We start from the raw sequence: 18126 nt of genomic DNA, 5'->3' as shown, positions 1-18126 counted from the left end.
TCGTCCACATAGTGGACTAGAGTATCACTAGGTGGATGGGTCACGTAGAGTCCATGTGGTCTAGGGATACCTATAAGATTTATTTCCATCCTAGGGATGGTTGGTTTAGCATCATTAGGTGCCAGGAGAGCCAATGGGACTCCCCTTCCAAAGAAGTTCGGTGGCCTGTTCACAAGGTAGGGTTGACCATAAGGCTGTGGGTATGGGAGGCTTTGAGTAATCGATAATGCATGGTGTATTCCAAGCCAAATAAAGTTGTTTGAGGCTTTTAAATACAAGAAAGGAGAGTTTGTCCAAGAGTCAGAAATACTATGTTGGCATTCATTCACTCATTCTACCAATGAGAACTAAAAAATCTGTCAACAATCTCTGACAACCTTCAACTTCTTACACTCTTGCTCAACTTACAAGTGCATTACTGAGAATGCCATCAATATAGATCTTACCATGGTCATATGCACAGTTTTTTCATATACGTGACTTGAAAATTTAACATACTATTTTACTAGTATACATTTCATTAAGCACATTTTCCCATGACACATACACATTTTAAAACACACATTATAATGTGAAAACTTGATAAAATGTGAACCATATGTGAACTGAAAATTTAACATACTTTTCTACTAGTATACTTTAAATTAACCACATTTTCCCATGACACACATACATTTTAAAATGCACATTACAATGTGAAAACTTGACATACCCGAGCCACACTGTGTAGACATTGTGCAAGCATGTAGACTCATTGTAGACATCAGCTTAAAAGAACAGAGAAAAAATAACCCAAAACAGTCCAAAACAGTATGCTGATCCAGAGAAGTGGGCTGAAGTACTCAATATATTGAGTCTTAAGTACACCAAAAGGCAGAAAATGCAAACTACATAGTGCATAGTAGTACAGTACCAATGCATTGATCATATCATAGATCATAGAAAATAGTAAATACATAGATGATAGAACCTAAAAGAAACTTCAAGCCTCAAGAGTCAAAAGCCAGGGATCAAAGCCCTGCATCTTCCTCTTGCCCTTCTTCCTGAGAAGACTCTAAAAGCTCATTATCATCATCTTCAACATCATCACCAGTATCATCGTTACCACCACCACCAACACCATTAGGAGCCTGGGCCCTACAGAGTTAAATCGCAGCAGTTTTGGGGACGCCAAGATATAATCGTTAAATTTTGGGCACTTGGGACTGTTTTTTTCCTTTTTAATTGACAGGACAACTATGTTATGAATAACATACTTTTCATACATTTGCAAAATAAGTTATTCAAAACATACTTGGCCAATGCGATAAGTATGTTATGCATAACATACTTCATTTTTTTTCAGACGTTTACAAACGTTTGTTTGCTCAAACATAAGAGATTTAAAAAAACTATGGTCATATGGTTGCATCTAGATGCCCAACAACCTCTGTGTTGTAATGAAAAATTTGCAAAATGTCCTCTTATTAGCCACAAGCTTCCTGCTGCTGTTCATAAACACACACACACAACTGTTCAACCTGCAGATCTCTGTCATGTCCTGTCCAAGCCCACAAGGAGACGACAGAATAGCCATGGAGGTGGTATTTTCCCTGATTATGAGACCCTTTTTCCAAGTTTCTTACACTTTGGATTGCAATCATCCAGTTCTTCCCTTCCTGATCAGAGCATTCACCTGATTTCTTGCGGTTAGCTATCATGGAACCATAACAGGCCTCCACCTCAACCAGATATAACCATTAGAGAAATATGCAGTTAGACTTACAATGTTAAGCTAACATAGAATTGCCTTCAAACTTAGACAGAGCTGCCTGCCATCAAATCAGCCTCTAGTTGGCTGTGTTTTGGAGTTTTTGCTGCTGCTTTGCTGATTGTGACCATCCTGGAGCTATATGCCTGTCTCAAACACCTCCCACACAATCATGAACTGCTGCGTCTAGCTGTCCTCTGCTATTGTAGCTGCCTAGGGTGCCTTCATCAAATTCACACTGAGTTTTCGTGGTCTACTAAATTCGGGATCCATTCCAAAGGACAACACTATAAAGAAACAGTAGGGTTTGCAGGGAGGAACACAACATGTGTATGGTAAATGCCTAACACAAAACTCAGAAACGCATAAGATGAATGATATTGTTAGCCATACTCAATGAATCATGGTGAATGCCGATACAATGGAGGGGAGGGAGCCTTAGGGTTCCATGTCTCTAGGACCAGTGCTAAGGTGAGCACGGTCGAGTCGATGAGACTAATCAGAGCTTAGAGCTGACTGCACTATCTTAGGTGATCAGGCAGTAAAACCTTTGGATGAGGATGCTCTGAGGAGGGAGTAAAACTGAAGCCAGCCTTCCTTCAAAGGGTAGTGATAACCTGATTTGACTCAAATTACAGCAAGCATTATACACAAATCTAGAAATACATATATTACCACTTAATCTTGGACAGCCAATACCCAATTGGCCCCAACAACCAGTGTCCTTGAGGTAATTCTTCATCTTGTATTGTTGTGAGATTGAAGTGTACTTCCAAATATAGGCTGATCTCCTTCAATCTTCAATACCAATGGCTGTCATAAATGACTAGCACAATTTGCCCCTTGATTGTACAACAATCCAGACTCTGTTTGGGTTATCAATCTCTCACATACAAACCACAATAATTTGGGAATGAGCTACCCCTCGGATCAACTACAAATTCATGCCTTTAGCTGCTACACCGAGTACCTGGGTCTTCAATAATTAGGCACGGATCCGAAGGTGGCTGTGGAAACCCTTATGGCTGCTACAAATTAGGGTTTCAGTAGCAATTTCTTCAATTACTCTTCACTAATGGCTAGAAAATGCTGAGAACTATCAAGGGAATGTCAAAGGATGTGAGAGAAAATCAATTGAACTAGCGACTGCCCATTCACAATTAATGTGCTAACCCTCATGCAACATTTAATGGTCCCAACATTAATTGGCCTTGGACTAGCATTTGTGAGCTAAGAATACATTAGAAACTAATTAGCTCTTTAAAACAGACCCAAAATATGTAAATAACCAAAAGTTTCATTAAAGGGGGCATGGTCCTAGATAGTTTTTGTGCCCCAAGAGGAAAACCCTAATTTAGGAGGATCCTTCTATATTTATAAAAAGACAAGCTACCCTCCATTCAATCCATCCTCCTCTTGCAAGATCCGGACATCAACCCTCTTCCACTACTTGTCCAGCCCCCAACGACTACTGCTACATGGCCTACACTTGTCGCACAACCTCCCACAGCTACCGATGAGCAGCTACCATCATCTTCAAGCAGTTACATTGTTGCCTTTACCAGTTCCAGCCCCAAAGACTATTGTGTTCTAGTTCCAATCAGCTGCCCTTCCATTTCCAACATCATCCCGATTTGTGTTTGCATCTACAGCAAGTCGTTTTTGTGTTTTCAGCATGAATTCCAGCCCTAGAGACTGTTGTGTTCTAGATCTAACCTACTGCCCTTCCATTTCTAACATCGGCTTGAGTTGCATTTGCATCTACAACAGATCATTTTTGTGTTTTCAACAATTTCCTTTATTAGCCTCTGCTCCAATCTGTGGTTATTGCACTTGGGATCCATCTCCAATGGATGACACACATTGACATCTCCCTCAGCCCACTCCCACGAGAGCCACCAACTGTTGAAAAGCTCTACCCTTGAGCATATTTGTGTTTTTGCATTTTGGGTTTTGCATTCAAGGTTTGCATTTATTGTGTCACTATCTAAGTTATTGTGTTTCAGCAATGTTCATACATTTTGTTTTCTCTATGCAAATCCTAGCATATCTTCACATGGTATGAGAGCCAAGCTATGGCAACACTTTGAGGGGCTAAGGAATGAAAATGAAACGACCTCCTAGGATCCAACCTCCACACAAGACACAACACAAGCCTTAGCACAACCAAGAATATAAAAGGAATAAACATCAAACTCACCAACCAACCATAGAGTCAAACAGGCTCACCTCCAAGTTTGGGAATTAGTAGCACATAGGGATATGACCACGTCCCAAGAGCTAACACCCATACCCCAACCCACACCATCCCAATGTACAAACACATAGGCCAATGGGCCTCGAGTCCTACAAATAGGACTCAATAGCCCTAATCCTAAAGTGCCCCTAGTGCATTCCCACCCCGTTACCTTATGACCCGATGTGACCACTGCCAATAGCATCCATCCAAATGTCCAAGGGTGTAATAGAAAGATTTGATGAAGAATAAATGAGGGGGCTGATGAATACCCACACATACCCTATTTATAGGGGATTTTGCAACACTTGTCCTAGCATGTGTGCCAGTGGGTGTTGAGAAATCAAGTCATTTAGTACATTTTTCCTCCTCCATTCCTATTTTTGGTTTCTGTTTACAGTCCCAAAAAGGCTTTCTCGGCACCTGATGATAAAGTCGGAACGCCACCCAAGAGACTTCAGTAGGTGACACTCTAGACAGTCTATGCCTATATATACAGCATTAACTCCACCCATTTATCCATTCCACATTCATTCCTTTCAGCGTTCTTTCACTCTCTTCCTCTCCACTATTGCTCACACCCCATCTGTAGGACATTGCAGTTTGTGGTCTACATCTCTCCTTGCACAGGCACCCTATCTCCACACCTTCCAAGCTGCATTGTGGGTTGCAAATTCTCTTCCTCTACCTAGTGACCATCATCTCCATTTGGCGTCAACAAGTACCTCCATTTTTGCTGCCAAATCACCTCCCTCTATCTAGCAACAATGCTCTCCACTTCACATCGACCTCTCAAGTTGTGTTTCACAATGTAATACCTCCCTGCTACGTTTTTGTAGATCTTGCTTCATCAAGGGTTGGATTTCCTCATCTAGCAAGCCATCCTATTGATCCTCATCTTCCTGAGTAGGCATTCGTAATTGGTGATCTTCTTCCTTAACTCTGATGGCATCAAAGAATTGTGTTATGCTCTCTCGACATCTATCCTTCATCTTCACATTACTTCGACATCCCACTGCTCTCAAAGGACTACGCTTCGCTCCTTTCACTATGCAGATTTCCTATAAGCGTTGCTACCTAATTCAAACAAGACAGTGCAATTATCTTCAAACCTTCGGCTCCGCTCTATCAACTTTCTTCACTTAGCATGATTCAGTGTTTCATCTCTTCTTCTTCTGTGTTTTCTAAGTTTCTCTTCTCTCTCAATGTTTGCCATACACACTCCCCGAAAACCCTATTGTCTCTCTAGTTTGCTTTCACAGCAATCATTTCTTAACAATGGGCAGGGCATTTATTTTAGACATGATGTGATCGCCAAATTCTAGGTGCCTAATTTGATGGCTGATTGCTCATTTATTGTGGCTGACCTATATGTTATTGGCCCCAAATTGCTAGCCAACTAGTTCATGTTTATGTCCTATTTATGGCTGGCCTATATGTTATTGGCCCCAAATTGTTAGTCAACTAGTTCATGTTTATTGACCCCAAATTGATGGCTCATTGCTCATTTATTGTGGCTGACCTATATGTTATTGGCCCCAATTTGCTAGCCAACTAGTTCATGTTTATGTCCTATTTATAGGCTATTGCTCCCTTCTCCTCATTCATTCAATACACATCTATATGCAAGTTCTATTGAGAAGAGGGAGTTGGTGCCAATGCCTACACACACAGATGATTCGCTGTTGTTTTGTGTTTTGTACTATCTTCTCTTGGTATATGGATTCCATTTTCCAAGCATCTCTTTTCTTTTGAGCTCTCTATACATTGTTCATCTTTACTTTTAGTGCTTCTCTTATATCTTCTATCTGGTGTTGTGTAATCTATCACAGTAGATTTCCATACTTTCATCACTACATCCACTTCTCACACAAGTTGGCATGAAAGGACTACACACTCCATTTCCCTTCCATTGTGAAGGCCCTCTAAGGCAACTTTCTATTGCCACACCCATTCCCAATTTTGCACCATGTATCCCACACCTCCCATCCCTTTCAAAGGGGGGGGGGGGGGGGGGAGGGGGGGTAATATCGATGATGAAGCTATGGATCCCCTGGTGTTTTTTGTTTTAGAGCAAGAAACCCAAGGTCTTCATGCGCTTCTTCAAGGATTACAATCTACTTTGGGCTTTCCTTTCATGCAATAGCCTCTTTCCGTCATCATTGAGCCACCATCCCCTACTCCCTAGACCTTGATCCATGTTGTTTCTTTGCATGTTTGACACCTTCGATAGCACCTCGCTATTGTCTAGGTCAAAGGCTTGGCTCACCAACCCCCAATTGGAGTTTTCAAGGCCTCTCAATTTCCATTGGCTAGCCAACATTCTTTGTTGACGGCTTCGTCGGTACTCTACCTACCACATCATCTTCTTTGCCCTTTCGCCACATCCAAGATCTAAGAGAAGGTTTTAGCAACAGAGAGTGTCTCAAATAGTCATCTCCTACTTGTGTACCTCATTCCAAGTCAAACAACAATATTATTACCACCAACTGCCACATGGGATCTGTCAGCTGCATAATACTGCTGACAGCTTTCTTAACATATATTGTTGTTGTTCATTGTTGATCCAGCCTTGCTGTAGTTATACAGCATTATCTAAAGCCTCAACAATACTCCAAACCAACATATGATGTTACAAACCTTTTGTATATCAATTGTTACCACGATATATTGGCTCAATGGTTCCAAATAAATTTCATGTTCATGTACTTTGAAAGATGATTTGTATCATTTAAATATTTTAAAATATGGTTAAATGTTCATCTTTCTATTTAAGGATCGCCAATGGCCAAAACACCCTATAATTACACTTGGGTCGTCATTGACAAGAGACCCAAGAGAAATTAAAAGTTTAGTCGGAGCGGTCAAATTGACCAAAAAGCTCAGATTGCTAAGACTTTTATCCTTAGATAGCCACATTGACTAGAAGCCCATATAATGAGTGGTTTTAGAAAGTGAAACCAAATGCTCATAATTGAAGAAACAAACCATGAATCAATGAACCTATATAATGAAGCTCTCTAGAAGCTACATTTGGAGACTCCTAAAATTTAGAAGGTTACTATTTTTAGAAGTTGCTCAAATGAAAATTTTATTTACATCTAAGGCTTCGAAATTTTGCAAGAAATGATATTCAATAGCTATCTCAAATTCTTAACAATTTGAGAGATTTTTAGAGTAGAAGATTTGGAAGCTTCTTTCTCTACAAAAGTAACATGTGGCATCTAGAAAAAAGACGTGTCATTTTGAAGAGAGAAGTATTCCTACACTTATCATTTTCAGCATATACTTGTCAATTGTGGCCTCTACTTTCCACTTTTGAGCACCCAAGCCCACACTATATATTGGAGATCTCTCTTTTCATTTAGAATAAGCTCTCATGCCGAATTTCAATCACATGCTTTGTATTCTCCTCTCTCTCTCTCATCCAAGAAGCACTTTCTACTTAGTTTGATCTAATCTAAGTACCAAAGAAGAAAACCAACTTGCTGCCTAAGTATGCAAAAATTAGGATTTCAAACCCTAATTTTTAGAATTACAACAAATCAACCTTTTGAATATGATTCAAGCACTTGGTATCCTCGGTTTTGTTTCAATAAATTCCTATAAAGGAGGAGGGGTTGGTTCCCCTCTCAACATAGTGTTGACTCTCTCTCTCTTTCTCTCTCTCTCTCATTTTTATGGTGATAATTGATCGAGTTGGTTGAGTTCAAAGTATTTTCATTCTCATGTTTTTCCTTGCGCTTAAACATGATATCATTTCCAGCCTACACAACTTGTTCTATAGCTATGCAGTATCAATCTAATCTGTCTTTTCACTAATTTCCTCCATTTTGTTAAACTCACCATCGGTCTGATTGCATTTAGTTGCTAGCATCTCCAGCTAGTTGTGATCAGATTCTGTAGTAGATTTTCAGACATTCTCATATTGGTTCCCCCCCCCTTGCTTCATGATGTTGAGCCAAAATTGCATTAGTCTAACTTAAACAACCCCAAAACATGCTTAATTAATGAAGAAACCTTATTATTTTAAAAAGAAATGCAATCCTAGAGAGTTACTATGTCCTACATGCCAAACTCTAATTTGGGTGCCCCAAACTTTCTATAAATAGGCATACAACCCACCACTTGTTAGCGATGTCAGATCCTGGCCGTACAGTACGGCGACTAGTCAGACTGACCAATCGGACTGCCACGTGGCAATCCGACTGTACTGTACCAGTCGACTGCATCCGACCTGCATATTCTGGGCGCTTTTTGGCTGGCTATTTATAGCCGATGTTCTGCACTGTTTCCCTCACTTCTGATCGCTGGTTTCAGGTTGGAGATTCGTGCAGATTACATCTCTGTTTGCAGATTTCAGGCTGGAGATCGTGTAGACTGCAGCGGACTTCGAGGTGAACAGTAGGTTGCATCGTCGAGGTGGAGACACGCAATCCCGCGCACTGCGCCCGTGTACATATCTGCATATCTTTGTATATAGCACACTTTATACAGCAGATCTTCATCTTCCACTGTCTCTTCCTCTCTCTCCTCTCTGCGTTCTCTCTCTCTGTCTTGGTCCCACGCTTCCGCATCGCTGCACTCTGACATGGTATCAAGGCAGTGAAGAAGGGCTGACTAAGTGAAGAACCAACCTGAAGAGAAGATTCCATCGCAACACAAGGCTGCGTTTCCAGCGTTCGAGGGTGAGCGGGAGGGCTGCGCATCGGAACAAGGCTGAAGCGAGCGTGGGCGCGCGGGAAAGGAGTCCAGTTGGTGGATTTGCTGCTATTTACTGCTGTCTGAAGAGGAGGAAGACTGAGTTTTCAGCTTTCAAGTGCAGGTTTTGCTTTTTCATCGCCTCCGGCAGGTGAAGAAGGTTCGGGACGCGGAAGAAAGAGCCCTAGCAGGCTGCGTTTTCACAGTTAGAGGGGGCTGCTTTTGCGTTTGTGAAGGCATTACAAGTGAAGATGTCTACAGAGATTGACTTGGAGTTCCAGACGATCATGGACCGGAAGGTGCCTGTCTTACCGACTCTTCCCGCAGATCAAAAGCTCGATGGCGACAATTACCGCATCTGGCGCGTGATGATGTTGGCCATCCTTGAGTCCTACGATTTGGCGGAGCTTGTACAGGAGGAGATCGACCGGCCCTCGGTAAGAGATGAGTCCAAACTCTCTTCCGATGCTCGTGCGGAGTTGGCCAAGGCATAGTCTCATTGGGACAAACTGAATGCCCGGATTCGTTCTTTTCTTTTTCTGTCTTGTACTACAGCCGTGATAGCCCACATTGAGCACTTGACGGTGGCTCGGGAGATATGGCTGGAGCTTGACCAGATGTATAACCGGATGACCCTTATGAAGCGGGTTTCTTTGGAGGTGCAGATGCGGACCTTGTCCGTGAACAAGTCTTCTTCGTTATGGGAGCACATCAACAAGCTTAGACAGCTTCAGATGCAGGTTCAGAATGCAGGGAAGCCGATTTCCTCCGAAGACATGGCGATCACACTCTTGTCCCAGTTCCCGCCACGATTCGGTGCTTTTTACTCTGCCCTTATTGCTTCGGGGCGTGAGTCTACTCTTCGATGGGAAGAGTTGGTTCCTATGGTGTTGGACCAAGAGGAACAACTGAAGGGACAGCATGCTTCCAAGTCGGAAGCCTTGACAGGTCAAGCCTCTCAGAAGAAAGGAAAGGACCAAAAGAAGAAGGAGGACAACAAGCCAAAGAAGGACAAGGACAAAGAATCCACATGCCATATTTGTGAAAAGACCGGCCATTGGAAGAAGGATTGCCCTGACAAAGACAAGAAGAACACCAACAAGAAGGACACGAAGAATTCTGGAGCGGTGACTGCACCCTCATCAGCTACGTTTCTTCATCTAGCTGTCATTGAGAACTCTACACCGAATGCTTCTGATGCTGCGATGACAGCTCCCCAGGCTCGAGAGTGGATCGTTGACAGTGGTGCCTCCCGGCACATGACTCCTTCATCAGTTGGTGTTGCCCAGTTGCGACCTTCGCGTGAGCAGATTCTCATTGGAGATAGCTCTTCGGTGTCTATTGCAGGACGGGGTAAGATGCAGCTTATTCCAGATGGACGTGGTGGTACTCATACCTCAAAGGTCTTGCATGTGCCAGGTCTCGGGTATCATCTACTTTCGGTTCATAAGATTTGTTCACTTGGACTTTTGGTGGAGTTTGACAGTGATTCGGTGCGAGTCCTTGATCGTGGGTCAAGGAAGGTCCTCTCATCAGGATATGAGGAGAACGGCATCTACAAATTGATATCTTCTACCGCCCTCCCAACTCTTCTTCTTACCTCTCAGACACAGTCAGAGCTATGGCATGCTCGGTTTGGTCACCTCAACTATGATTATCTTCGGAGGGTGTCACGTGGACAGCTTGTTCGAGGGTTGCCGGACATAGTGGTGGGCCAGCAACCATGCGTCTCCTGCATTCGTAGGAAACAGCATAGGGATGCGATTCCCAACAAAGCTTCGCGGCGGTCTACTTCCCCGATGGAGCTTGTATCTACGGATCTTTGTGGCCCTATGAGGAACGAGTCCTTGAAAGGGAGCTCGTACTTCATGTTGATCGTAGATGACTACAGCAAGATAACTTGGGCCTATTTCTTGGGGTTGAAGTCGGCGGCTTTCTCCCACTTCAAGGATTGGCTTCTCTTTGAGGAGAACCAATCAGGCCGGCGATTGAAGACCTTGCGATCCGACAAGGGTGGTGAATTTGTTTCTAATGAGTTTGCTCGTTTTTGTGTAGATAAAGGCATTCACCAGGAGTTTGCTAACACAAACACTTCTCCAGAAAATGGCATTCTTGAGTGTGCTCGAGATGGCGCGCACCATGATGGAGCACCGACAAACACCTCAGTTTCTATGGGCCGAGGCTGTGGCTACTGCAGTCCACATCCTTAACCGATCCCCCACTTCGGCCGTTGATGGGATGACATCTTTTGAGGCGTACTTTGGGACTAAGCCCGATGTTTCTTATTTTAGGGTTTTTGGGTGCGATGCTTATGTTCACATTCCCAAGGATCATTGTGATGAATTTGAAGCAGCTTCCCGAAGACAGGTGTTTGTTGGCTACAGCTCTCAGTCCCAAGGCTATCGTTTGTATGATCCCGTCAAGCGGGATGTGTACACCAGTCGAGATGTGTGGTTCGTGGAGGTTCCGGCCATAGCAGCGGGTGAGGAGCACCCCGTTCTTGGAGATCCACGGGAGAGTTGGGCTCCCGAGACAGTTCCTTTGGAGCCAACGTCTTTTGATTCCAATTTTGTTTCCGATACAGAGTCTACTGTTCCACCGGTCACCCCCGAGGAGTTACCACCGGTAGATATCCCAGAGTCTTCAGCTGATGGACAGAGACGAGGAGAGGTCCGGCCTCCTCCTCGCTGGGCCCGTGACACACTCCGTGATTCAGGGATCGAGGGGGTCCCTGAGGAGTGAGGACTGCAGGATGGTCCGCGGCGGTCACGGAGGCACCAGGCACATTCTACAGAGCTTGTTTGCTCTAACTATTGTTTGATGAGCCGTGTTATGCAGGATCGAGAGCCCACCTCTGAGAAGGAGGCTTTACAGTCCGCCCCATGGAAGAAAGCTATGGAAGCCGAGTTGGAGGCTATTGAGAGCAATGGCACTTGGTATCTCGTGCCTCGCTCCCCGACTAAGAAGGTGATTGGCGTCAAATGGGTCTTCAAGACCAAGTACCTTAGCGATGGTTCTTTGGACAAGCACAAGGCTCGCCTTGTTGCTAAAGGTTTGCACAGCGCCCAGGGATTGATTGTCATGACACTTTTGCCCCCACTGCTCGTATGGCGACTATTCGAGCTGTTCTTGCCTTGGCTGGCCATAGGAGATGGCCTGTCTACCAATTGGATGTGAAGTCGGCCTTCCTCAATGGTGATTTGAAGGAGGAGATCTATGTAGAGCAGCCTCATGGCTTTGGATCTTCAGAAGGGAAAGTCTACAGGTTGAAAAAGGCCTTGTATGGCCTCAAGCAAGCTCCGCATGCATGGAACGAGAAGATTGATTCGTTCCTTCAGTCACAGTTGGGATATCCGCGCTCTAAGGCCGATCTGCAGCTTTATGTACACACTTCCGAGGTTGGTTGTACGCTTTTTGTGTTGTATGTAGATGGTTTGATTGTCACAGGTGATCATGCACAGAAGGTCAAAGAGACGAAGGCAGCTTTACATCAGGCGTTCGAGATGACGGACTTAGGTCTCCTCCACTTCTTCTTGGGCCATGAGATTTATCAATCTCAGAGGGGGATTTTCATCTCTCAGCAGAGATATGTACAAGAGCTCTTGGTTTCTTTTGTGGTGGAGGATTGTCTGACCATTTCTATTCCTATGGATCCGAACTAGAAGGCCACTTCACATTCAGATTCTCCCATGGCGGATGCTTCTCGCTACCGTCAGTTGATTGGATCATTGATTTGGCTCCTCAACACTCGTGTTGATCTTTGTTTTGTTGTTGGTCTCTTGGCGGGGTTCATGAGTGAACCTCAGACGGTGCATTGGCAGGCTGCCCAGAGGATACTTCGGTATTTGAGGGGGACATCTGACTTAGGGATTCATTATCTAGCAGGCACAGGTGGTTCAGATCTTGTACTTGCAGGTTGGAGCGACTCGGATTGGGCTGGTGATGTGGACCACAGGCGGTCTACTACAGGTTACTCTTTTACCTTGGGTGCAGGTGTTATCTCATGGAATAGCAAGAAGCAGCCCACGGTAGCCCTTTTGTCTACTGAGGCCGAGTATCGGGCCGCGTCTTCCACTGTGAGGCTGTGTGGCTTCGGAGATTGTTGGAGGAGCTTGGCTGTCCCCAGACTTGTCCTACTTTGCTGCAATGCGACAATGAGAGTTGCATTGCCTTGGCACGGAATCCTATTTTCCATGCCCGGACGAAGCACATAGAGATCCAGTACCACTTCATCAGAGAGAAGCTTCTGGATGAGACCATCGCTGTGGAGTACTACAAGACGGAGGACAATCTTGCAGATTTGTTTACGACGGTGCTTCCCCAGGCTCTACTTCGGAGACATGCCAGATCCCTCAGGCTTCTGCCCCGTCCAGGCTCTGAGAGGGTGTGTTAGCGATGTCAGATCCTGGCCGTACAGTACGGCAACTGGTCGAATTGCCACGTGGCAGTCCGACTGTACTGTACCAATCGGCTGCATTTAATGCAGCCGACCTGCATATTCTGGGCGCTTTCTGGCTGGCTATTTATAGCCGATGTTCTGCACTGTTTCCCTCACTTTTGATCACAGGTTTCAGGTTGGAGATTTGTGCAGATTACATCTCTATTTGCAGATTTCACGCTGGAGATCGTGCAGACTGCAACAGACTTCGAGGTGAACAGTAGGTTGCATCGTCGAGGTGGAGACACGCAGTCCCGCGCACTGCGCCCGTGTACATATCTGCATATCTTTGTATACAGCACACTTTATACAGCAGATCTTCATCTTCCACTGTCTCTTCCTCTCTCTTCTCTCTGCGTTCTCTCTCTCTCAGTCTTGGTCCCACGCTTCCGCATCACTGCACTCTAACACCACTCTCCCTCAATCTCATCTTCGCAGGTTTCAAACACCGTATCTTTGTTGCCACACCCCATTTGTAGAGAACATCAATTCAGACCTTCTGCTTGCTATATGTTATCATCTAGCGCTAATTCCAACCTTCATCTCCACCTAGGAGCTATCGCTTCGTACCCAAGAGCTATCCCATACTGTCAAAACCTAGCATTTGCTGCTCATCCTCTAGAGTTGTCGCCATCATTCAAACACTGTCACCATCATCTAATTCATATATTTGCTGAATTTCTCTCTCCTCCAACTTTCGCCTTTAGTATTTCTCTCTCTTGATTACCTATCTGCATCAAATCAAGCCTCTTTGGCTACATTTGTTGTTATTCAACATATGAAGATTGCCTTCCTGTGTTTTGGAATCCGTTTCAGAGTACGACACTCTCTCCAACTCATAATATGTGCCTTGATCCTAGAGATACAAGAGTTCGAGGTTCAATATTCACTACATAGTGTGTTTGCTGCATGAGCATTGTATATTTAGTAGTCATTCACTTCATTACTCATTGTGTTCACTATCTCTAAGTTACCCTAACTCTAACCGTGTTCTGTATTTATCAATTTGTGCTTTGTCGTACGGTAGGTTTTGTATTTTTTGTGTTTAGAGCATTTCTTCACATGGTATTAAAGCTAGATACTCTCTAAGAAACCTTCGCCTTGTGAAGAAATGCTCTAAATGCACAAAACACCATCAATCGTACGACAAAGCACAGACTAATAGTACAAGACACAAGGTTAGGGTAACTCAAACACAATGAACACAATGAATAATGAAGTGAATAACTACTAAATATACAATGCTCATGCAACAAACACACTATATAATGAATACTAAGTCTTGAACTCTCGCATCTTTGAGATCAAGGCAAAGCGGTTATGAGCTAGAGCAGGTGTCGTACTCTGAACGGATCCCAAATCACAGCAAGGCAGCACCAGCAAACACGATTCCCGAAGCTGAGATAGCCCAAAGCAGGTAAACACTTAACCATAAAATTTAAAAAATTTGTTGTTTTAAACTTTAGTTTTTTACTTTACACTTTAGACTTTAGTATTTACAATCTTATGTGCATTGTGTAGGTGAATGTTGATATATTCAAGTTGACGAGCGACACTCTTCTGTGGGACACAGAAACTCTCTAGGATCATGTTTCTTTTCAAAATAAGAAGGCTTCTTTATTAATTAAGCATGTTTTGGGGCTCTTTAAGTCAAGCTAACGCATTTTTAGCTCAACAAGAATTTGATCGGAAAGCTCATCCGTAGAAGCATGAACAACAAAAGGGTCAAATGACTTTGAAAGCATTCACACCACCACTCCAATCTCCATAGCTAAACATAGACAGAAACTATCAAAAGTGGGCCTTCAAACTTACTACTGCCCAATCTGACAAGGGTGGAGAGCCATCGAACTACAATGGAGTCCACAAACCGTAGCAAATTTCCACCCCTAAGTATAATCTCATCCTTATGCATAGGGCTTAGCAGGAGGTTGAAGGCAAGCCGAAATTATCTCTTTTAGATTCAATGCACAGAACTAATGATCTTGCAAGACCTTTGAAATCTCCACTACATACTAACTATCCGCATGTGGAACGTGGCTCGGATTACACTCCACTTTCACAATACTTCTTTTCTTTAATACCAAGTACAAACCCTATTATATCAAATTCTACACTAACTAATTATCTATTTTCTATTGGATCGGGGAATGTTTGTCAAGAAGAGACTCTTCAAAATAACCTCTTGTTTCTAAGTAATGAGGAAGACAAGTATTTCTTTATGAACTCAAAACTAGGTAAGAAGCTAAAAGGAAAACTTGTAAATATTCCCTCTCTCCCTTTTTCTTCAAATAATTTTATTACTCATGGTCAATGTGGAATAGGTGCATCTTCATTCAATGCATTTAATGAACAAAAGAAACCAACCATGTTTCCCACAACAACATCTATCACTAATCCATTTGGGCTCCCACCCATCCCTCCCTCATCTTCCGCTGCACCTTCTTTTCTGGTTCCATAAAGTGCACCACATTTACTACCACACCCCACATCAGGGGGTTCTGCATGCTTCGGCACAACCTTTAGAACATCTACATACCCATTTCTAGGTGGTGTCCCTATGATGAAGACTCAATCACACATTTTTGGGTTAGCCTTTTAGGAGTGCATCCCAAATATACTCGAGTATGGATCGTTTGGTACCACAATTTGCCTCTATGCCTTCACCTAGTGGACCACCTGATTGTTTTATTATGCCCCAACTGACACTTGGACAGGGCTATCATGTCTCGATGTCTCCACCTCCACCTACAGTACCATATAAAACTATGACACGTTTGGTACCTCCACATCAATCGGCACTTGTTAGACATCAACTGTTTATTTCTGTCTATCCAACATTATCCCCTCCTCCTCCTTATCCACCGCCACCATCTTATCCTCCACCCTACCCCACCTATCCATTCACAAACACCTCATTGTTCTAACTCCTCATCCACCAAGCATGCTTTTAATGACAAGACTCGTTTCAACGAGTCAAACTACACCACTTAGTCTAACTTTATAATGCATATTCTTAGACTCTCAGAACCTATGGGATTTAGTAGAGAGGTTACAAGGGCATCCGCTCATAGAAGGCTCATAGCACCTTTGCTATTGTCAAGCTTATGCAAGGCTTATTACCTGAGTTTCACTCTCAACTTTAGCATTTCAACTTAGCATCCGAGCGTTGGGCACACTTGACTAACCGCTATGCGGCTCGATGAGATAGGACCCATCATATCAATTTAAATCATAAGCTTCAAATTTTTAAGATCACAGACAAGGATGACTTAAAAGTCAAGTTGGCTGAGTATCAACGTCTCCTCACTAAATTCTCAACCACTGGGACTCCCAAGTCCTTTGATGATCAACTTACCTTGTTCCTTAACAAGCTGCCAAGAAGATATGTCCATTTTGTGCAACATGTGATTTCATAACCTCAAATGCCCACATTTTATGAGTTTGAGTGTCAATCATTGCATTATGCAAGGTTGTTCAATCAATTTCATAACACATTCTCAATAAAGGGGCTCTCATTGCATCTTCTCAGATGGGGCAACAAGGCAAGGGCAAACAAAATTCCCATCAAAATCAAAATCAAAACAAGGTTGATGAATCCCAAGGAACCACACAATCCACTCTCAAACCTCGATGGCAGAATGTACCTAAAAAGAATAGGTATTGTCAACATTGTCAAAAGGTTGGCCATTATGACAAGTATCGATCTAAGGCAAAAGGCGCACAACCAAAATCCAAGAATTAGACCCCCACACCCCAATCGAGCAACCCCCTGTAGGGACAATGGCAAGGCCAAACCCACTCTACCACCAGTCAGCCATCACAATTGGCGAACTACTCAACTCCGAAGGGTTTGTCCAACTAATCTGCAGAGACCCACATCGTCTCCTTAGAGACATCGGATGCGAGTCTTGTTCACATCTACGAGTTGCCTTCCTACGAGGTGACTACAAAGGCCCACTCGTCATAGCCAAGCATATTAGCACTTGTTTAGCTTCTGGACAATGGAGCTACCCATCACATGACTCCTATAGCGGACATTTTCATTCCCCAAGCCCCTGAAACCAGGAAAGTCTATGTAGAAAATAGCTCCTTGGTCAAGATTCAGGCCCAAAGTCACATCAGTTTTTTGACTGATCAATATCCGGATTTGGCTTCACTGGATGATGTCGATCATGTCCCCCAGCTTGGGGTGAACTTGTTGTCCATTCAACAACTTTACGAGTTGGAGCAAGCAATTTTCTTCATAGCGACCACAGTTAAGTTCCTAGACTCTCAGACTAGTTTAGTGCTTGCTCGTGACAAGGCATAGCTTATTGGCCTTTACCACATGACTCATTTTCTTATCAAGCCGACTGTCGATGATTTGGAGTTCCATCGCTTCCACGCCTTAGCCACCACACGAGAGCCCACGGACTCTGAGCCTCTTTGGTATTTTCGCTTAGAACATCTTGACTACTAGTCTTTATGAGCTATCTTGTCAAGGGATGATTGAGGGTCTTCCACGCCTAAAACTATCTTGAGAGATCTGTAAAGCATATCGAATGACCCTTTCCTCAACAGTCTACCATACATGCTGAGAAATCCCTTAGGCTCATTAATGTAGATCTTTGTGGTCTCACATCCACTACTGCCTAGAATGGCGCATTGTACTTCTTTTTTATAGTGGATGATTTTTCTAGATATATCCTCAAGAAAGGCCCAATGCCTTCACTTGTTTTAGTGCTTGGGTGTTGTTGGTTCATAACTAGACTAGTCATTGTGCGGGTACTATGAGGAGTGATTCTAGCGGCAAATTTACCTCCCACGAGTTCTCTGAATTTCTATAGGAGCAAGGCATTGCACGCCATCTCACCTCTACCAACTCCCCTACCCAGAATGGAGTCATATAACGTAGGAACCGGACAATCATGAATATGACACACTCTATGTTGTTCGCAACAGAGCTCCCCGAGCACCTTTGGATAGAGGTTATTAACACTTTGGTATACATCCTTAACC

At 43.6% G+C, this 18126-nt stretch overlaps 1 protein-coding gene across 1 annotated transcript in view; it reads right to left on the bottom strand.

The window, feature by feature from the left end:
* Positions 1–18126, bottom strand: part of LOC148010443 (uncharacterized) — a 115440-nt gene that overhangs the window by 85674 nt on the left and 11640 nt on the right. The window lies entirely within an intron of this gene.

This window comes from Lygodium microphyllum, chromosome 29, assembly GCF_053477565.2.
Source record: "Lygodium microphyllum isolate KBCC chromosome 29, Lygodium_microphyllum_v1.1.10, whole genome shotgun sequence".
In the NCBI taxonomy this organism is placed as follows: Eukaryota; Viridiplantae; Streptophyta; class Polypodiopsida; order Schizaeales; family Lygodiaceae; genus Lygodium; species Lygodium microphyllum.
The sequence above is the reverse complement of the archived record's forward strand: the minus strand, read 5'-3'. Positions and strand labels throughout refer to the sequence as shown.